Here is a 7,474-nt window from a genome sequence, read left to right on the forward strand (position 1 = left end):
AAAAATCTCCCAACAAATAAGAGTCCAGGACCAGATGGCTTCCCAGGGGAGTTCTACCAGACGTTTAAAGCAGAGATAATACCTATCCTTCTCAAGCTATTCCAAGAAATAGAAAGGGAAGGAAAACTTGCAGACTCATTCTATGAAGCCAGTATTACTTTGATTCCTAAACCAGACAGAGACCCAGTAAAAAAAGAGAACTACAGGCCAATATCCCTGATGAATATGGATGCAAAAATTCTCAATAAGATATTAGCAAATCGAATTCAACAGCATATAAAAAGAATTATTCACCATGATCAAGTGGGATTCATTCCTGGGATGCAGGGCTGGTTCAACATTCGCAAATCAATCTATGTGATACATCACATTAATAAAAGAAAAGAGAAGAACCATATGATCCTGTCAATTGACGCAGAAAAGGCCTTTGACAAAATTCAGCAACCTTTCTTAATAAAAACCCTCGAGCAAGTCAGGATAGAAGGAACATACTTAAACATCATAAAAGCCATTTATGAAAAGCCCACAGCTAACATCATAGTCAATGGGGGAAAATTGAGAGCTTTTTCCCTGAGATCAGGAACACGACAGGGATGTCCACTCTCACCGCTGTTGTTTAACATAGTGTTGGAAGTTCTAGCATCAGCAATCACACAACAAAAGGAAATCAAAGGCATCAAAATTGGCAAAGATGAAGTCAAGCTTTCGCTTTTTGCAGATGACATGATATTATACATGGAAAATCCGATAGACTCCACCAAAAGTCTGCTAGAACTGATACATGAATTCAGCAAAGTTGCAGGATACAAAATCAATGTACAGAAATCAATTGCATTCTTATACACTAACAATGAAGCAACAGAAAGACAAATAAAGAAACTGATCCCATTCACAATTGCACCAAGAAGCATAAATACCTAGGAATAAATCTAACCAAAGTTGTAAAAGGTCTGTATGCTGAAAACTATAGAAAGCTTATGAAGGAAATTAAAGAAGATATAAAGAAATGGAAAAACATTCTGTGCTCATGGATTGGAAGAATAAATATTGTCAAAATGTCAATACTACTCAGAGCTATCTACACATTCAATGCAATCCCAATCAAAATTGCACCAGCATTCTTCTCGAAACTAGAACAAGCAATCCTAAAATTCATATGGAACCACAAAAGGCCCCAAATAGCCAAAGTAATTTTGAAGAAGAAGACCAAAGCAGGAGGCATCACAATCCTAGACTTTAGCCTCTACTACAAAGCTGTCATCATCAAGACAGCATGGTATTGGCACAAAAACAGACACATCGACCAATGGAATAAAATAGAAACCCCAGAACTAGACCCACAAATGTATGACCAACTAATCTTTGACAAAGCAGGAAAGAATATCCAATGGAAAAAAGACAGTCTCTTTAACAAATGGTGCTGGGAGAACTGGACAGCAACATGCAGAAGCTTGAAACTAGACCACTTTCTCACACCATTCATAAAAATAAACTCAAAATGGATAAAGGACCTGAATGTGAGACAGGAAACCATCAAAACCCTAGAGGAGAAAGCAGGAAAAGACCTCTCTGACCTCAGTCGTAGCAATTTCTTACTTGACACATCCCCAAAGGCAAGGGAATTAAAAGCAAAAATGAACTACCGGGACCTTATAAAAATAAAAAAAACTTCTGCACAGCAAAGGAAACAACCAACAAAACTAAAAGGCAACCAACGGAATGGGAAAAGATATTTGCAAATGACATCGGACAAAGGGCTAGTGTCCAAAATCTATAAAGAGTTCACCAAACTCCACACCCGAAAAACAAATAACCCAGTGAAGAAATGGGCAGAAAACATGAATAGACACTTCTCTAAAGAAGACATCTGGATGGCCAACAGGCACAGGAAAAGATGCTCAATGTTGCTCCTCGTCAGGGAAATACAAATCAAAACCACACTCAGATATCACCTCACTCCAGTCAGAGTGTCCAAAATGAACAAATCAGGAGACTATAGACGCTGGAGAGGATGTGGAGAAACGGGAACCCTCTTGTACTGTTGGTGGGAATGCAAATTGGTGCAGCCACTCTGGAAAGCAGTGTGGAGGTTCCTCAGAAAATTAAAAATAGACCTACCCTATGACCCAGCAATAGCACTGCTAGGAATTTACCCAGGGGATACAGGAGTACTGATGCATAGGGGCACTTGTACCCCAATGTTTATAGCAGCACTCTCAACAATAGCCAAATTATGGAAAGAGCCTAAATGTCCATCAACTGATGAATGGATTAAGAAATTGTGGTTTATATACACAATGGAGTACTACGTGGCAATGAGAAAGAACGAAATATGGCCCTTTGTAGCAACGTGGATGGAACTGGAGAGTGTGATGCTAAGTGAAATAAGCCATACAGAGAAAGACAGATACCATCTGTTTTCACTCTTATGTGGATCCTGAGAAACTTAACAGAAACTCATGGGGGAGGGGAAGGAAAAAAAAAGAGGTTACAGTGGAAGAGAGCCAAAGCATAAGAGACTCTTAAAAACTGAGAACAAACCGAGGGTTGATGGGGGGTGGGAGGGAGGGGAGGGTGGGTGATGGGTATTGAGGAGGGCACCTTTTGGGATGAGCACTGTGTGTTGTATGGAAACCAATTTGACAATAAACTTCATATACTGAAAAAAATAAAATAAGTTCATCTGAGGTATCCTTTAAAGAGATTATAATGACTTATTTCCATTTTTTAAATTATCTCAGTTGTGTTTACTACTAAAAATTGCATATTCTTGCTAGAGGAAACAACTTAAGATTTCCACAAGTATTTTATCAGCGCTGGAGACAGTGAACCACATAACCTGGACTAGAATTCCTATAGAGAAGAAGAGTGACTTCTTAATTTGTTTTAAAGGAGGGGCACTCACCCAGGAGCTGAATGTATACTATGTAGGATCTAACTGTAACTATCTGTGGAACCTGGAATAAATCACTTAGCTTCAGTCCCTGCACTTGTGAAACTGGGACATTAATCTCATAATTAATGGAAGACCCAATGAACTAATGTGTAATAATTAATATTCTGCATTAGCATAATGCCATTATCATTTGCTGTTTTCATCTCGTATGTGTTCTTATTACTTATTATTTTCATTTAAATTGAATTTTCAAAAAAACATTAAATGTATTTTTAAAAGGAAATTTTATATCACCACTATAATGGAAAACAAGGATGTTTTTCATAAATAACAGACAACCATAAAGTAAACACTGTGAAAACAAAGCAATGCTACAAACTCCTACCTAGGTATCTAAATATTGTGCCAGCCGAAGATTCTGAGCCTGAAGCTTTATATTTGTAAAAAGACAGAGAGATTGTAAAGAAATTGTGATATTCAACAGATATGTCCTTTCTGAGCAGTAGGGAGGCCAGAGATAAAACAAAGAGGAGTATCTTTGTCTCTCTGTAACACAATGTTATTTAACGTTAAGACCATAGACTATCTAATTATCTTCTGTAACAACAATTTTTTGTGCCCCATATTTTGTGAAATATTAAAATGATAAACACAAAATAATTAACACAGAACCTGCCAATACATTATGGCAATTATACAAACCTAAAATGGTAGTTTTACCAAATTAGAAACCTTCATCAATCCAATTAAATGGAGCAAATTCATACAGGTGAGGCCGACTACCAGAACAATTTATTTTTATTTTAACAAATTCTCTAATTACTTTCATAGGCCGATTATAGTATTTCTCTTTCAACCATTTGGTCAAATAAAATAAAGACAGCACAAAGTTTCTAAATATATAAAAATACCACACCTCCATTCTGATGATGAGACAATCCACTGAATTTGTATTTTGATTATTGTTGTTTTCAGTTCTAAAATTTCCTTTTGATTGATCTTGGCTGATAACTTCAACTTCTTTGCTAAATCTTTCCTTTTTTTTTTTTTCCTTTGGCTTCAAGCACGGTCCTAATTGTCCATTGAAGCACTATTTTTGTTTATCATGCTTACTTTAAAATATTTATCAGAAACTTCTAATATTTCTATTATCTTGTTGCTAGCACTTATTGATTATCTTCTTTACCATTCGCTTCAGATCCATCTGGCTCTCGGTATAACGTGTGATTTTTGTTTAAAACCTAAACATTTCTGTAGTATGTTATGAGACAGCCTGTTTGAGCCAGCGTTAAAGCAAAAATTGCACCAAGTTAAACAGGCAATAGAAGAGACAGACTAAAATACAGTCTAAACTCAACTGCAGTAAAGGAAGGACTAGGGAGTCTTTAAGAGCTGGGTTGGAGGTGGATCTTAGGCAGTTTGTGTTCACTATTCAGCTTTACACAAAAGTGAAGCAAACTTCCTGGAATCTTTCTAATAGGAGACTGCTGTACAATTTGGAGTGAGGTACCCATCTACCCACCTAAGTGAAATTTCTATCCACCCACAGAGACTGGGGGATAGGAGCTCTGTCTTCCTTGATGAGTAGATTTCAAAGGGATGGCTCCCAAAGTTGAGAATGACTGGCCCAGATTATTTAAAACAAATAAACAAACAAAACAAACAAACAAACAAAAACTGGCAAGAAGCTTCTAAAAATATTACATCTCAAAGGGGCAGAAGAAGATTTTGCAATTACAACTTTTCTCAAGTAAATGCTCTAAGGAAAGGATGGTCAGAGACCTAGAGGCAGGAAGAAACCTGTCACAAGTTGGGTCATGCTGAGGGAAATGTTGAGGCCATCTCTGTCACTGGCTTTTTCTGACATGGCCCTAGCAGGGCAAAAGGTAGGGGTCCCACTGAATTATTGCCTGGTGGAAACAGAAGTCTAGATTCCCCCAGACAGCTTCCTGACACTCACGGGGGTGGTGGCGGGGCAGGGGAATGGCTCTCCATCTCTGCTGAGCAGAGTGGGAGATTGTCTCCACATGTGGTCCACACTGACACAGCGCTTGGGGGTAGGCCCGATTTGTTGATGCTTGCCGAGGTGCAAGTCCAGGTTTGCCATATGGACTCCATTGGCATTGTATAGTGTGGGGATCTGGTACTGCTCAGCAGGGATAAAAGTGCAGGCTCCCCACCTAGCTGTCCCTGACTCCAGCCTGGTGGGGGAGGAGGGAGCCTGCTGACAGCCTGACAGAGGTACAAGTATGGGCTATACATTCAGGCCTTGCTGACATAGGAGTGGAGCCAAATCTTTTGGTGCTGTATGGCTAAGTTGAGCATTGGTGGTCTAAAGATTCTTTCCTAGCCCTTTGGCTAGAGAGAGCAGGCTTTTGTTGGGCATTATCTGTGTCCGTTGGTGTTCCCAGGTGGGTAATTTTTTAAACTCCAAGTGTGTGATATGAGGCAAAAGGAAAACCCAGGAACTCACCACCACCACGTTGTTTTGGGGTCCTTTTTGGGTTTCTAGCTGGTCTTTCTTCTTATCTCTACTTTTCTTTTTCTGTTTTCTTTTTTTAATATAACGTCCAGGGCTTTTAATTGGAATAAAACTAAAGATTATTCAGGGGGAGAAATTGGAACACATATGTCTGCCCCATATTCCTGGAAGCCGAAATATAATATAATTCTTTTATGTTTTATTTTATATTTCAGAGAGAGAGACAGACGGAGAGAGAGAGAGAGAGAGAGAGAGAGAGCAGGGGAGGGGGAGAGACACAGAGACAGAATCTGAAGCAGGCTCCAGGCTCTGAACTGTCAGCACAGAGCCCGACATGGGACTCGAACTCACAAGCAGTGAGATCGTGACCTGAGCCAAAGTCGGACACTCAACCGACTGAGCCACCCAGGTGCCCCTAATATATTTTTCTTTTAATAGTTCTTATTGTCTTCAACTAAACACGTTGGTTTAGAAGGCAAAACTACTTCTCTTCACTGACCTGAATTGTGCTGTTCCAAGCATCACGTAGTATCTTTCATAAATCCCAAATACTGTTCTTTAATGTATAAAAAATCCTTTCCTATATTCTTGATTTTATGTGACAAAATTTTAAGCTTGGCAAAATAGGTAAGATTTTATGACATAGTGTATAGGTCCCCAAATTTAATGTGCCCTTTATTGAACCTTTAACATTGGTCAAGTTGCTTTCTTTCATCTAATTTATAATGCCTTATACAAACAACAAACAAAAAAGTAGTATTGAACTTACAAATTACTGAAAATATTAGACGTGATGATTCATGTGAATTTGTCAGCAAATTACATAGTAAATAAAAATGCTAATATTATTATAATTATATAACTTGCCATGTTCTTTCCTTCGTGCCTTTAACTGTAAATGTTTTAAAATTAGACTGGATCTAAGAATGGAGAGGAAAGCTTCAGGAAGATTCAAGAGCATGGACAGCAGAATTAAATTTATATGCAAACTAAAAAAACATTGGCCTGGTGGAAGTGAGTTATTTATAAGAGTAGAAATGTATAGCATAAACAGGCAATTAAAAAAAAAAAAAAGAAATCAGTCCCAGATTAAAGACTCCATGGACAAGACAGAACTACCAACAACTCTTCCGCACATTAAAAACAAAGGGAAGTTTGAAATCTCCCCATACTAGAAGATAAAAATTCACAAATACTGGCCAAATTTCATTTTCTTACTGACATTTTTACCTTTGCAAATAGAGTCTCATCTGGTAAAAAGAAAAAAAAATGAGACAATGCTGTGGATGGAAGGTGGAGATAGTTTATAATTTTATGTATTTTAGTATTCTGAGCATTGAATCCTAATTATTTGTATGCCTATTTTTACTATATGAAAAATGATTATCTCAAAATTTAGAGCCTTTCTTTTTTTATACTTAGTACAGTGTCTGATGTGAAGAAAGAACTTAATGGATTTTTCTCCTAAATGAAGTGTTTAAGAGCCTTCACACAATTTTATTTTTCAGCATTCCCAAAAGTTTCTCTTTTTTTTTTTCCTTAGTCACTGCACATTGTATTCCAGAAGTTTCTCACCACTCCCTTCATCAAGCCTTCCCTTTGGGCTTTAGCGTGTCACTTGTAGAAACCCAGAGGCCAGTTTGTAAAACTTTTCTTCCTCTCTGATGATCTGTACCTCCGGCCTCATTCTCTGGCTCCCCTCAGCTCTATGGGAATGGGGTTCAGCCTTTGCTCTTCGATCACCTGCACTGCACTGTCTATTGCCATCTTTCTCAGTTTCTTCTGATCTTTGTGCGGGAGTGGGACTCACTGAAGACTGGAGTTGGCACGAGTCACTACCCTGGCCCCTACCCTCAGATCCCTTTCAGCCCCTTCTCTTTCCTCTTCACTCTGTGAACACCGTTGTGTAGACTGAGCGATGCACATGGGGAAATGACAAACACACAAGGCTCTCTTGCTGCTCCCTGCAGAGATTTTGGGGGACAGAGGGCTCTCCGCCTCATTCCTGCAAACATATTTCAATGCTCTTTCTCAGCGTGGCCAACGCAGAGCTTTGAAAAGACTCTCTGACATGTCTGTCACACTCATGAAGATGA

General features: G+C 38.6%; 1 pseudogene; it reads left to right on the forward strand.

The window, feature by feature from the left end:
• LOC144612865 (large ribosomal subunit protein eL28 pseudogene) overlaps positions 1-7,274 on the forward strand; it is a 53,103-nt pseudogene extending 45,829 nt beyond the window's left edge.
• Positions 7,275-7,474: the final 200 nt, after the last annotated feature.

The sequence above is a fragment of the Panthera onca genome, chromosome D1 (assembly GCF_046562875.1).
Source record: "Panthera onca isolate mPanOnc1 chromosome D1, mPanOnc1 haplotype 2, whole genome shotgun sequence".
Taxonomy (NCBI): Eukaryota; Metazoa; Chordata; class Mammalia; order Carnivora; family Felidae; genus Panthera; species Panthera onca.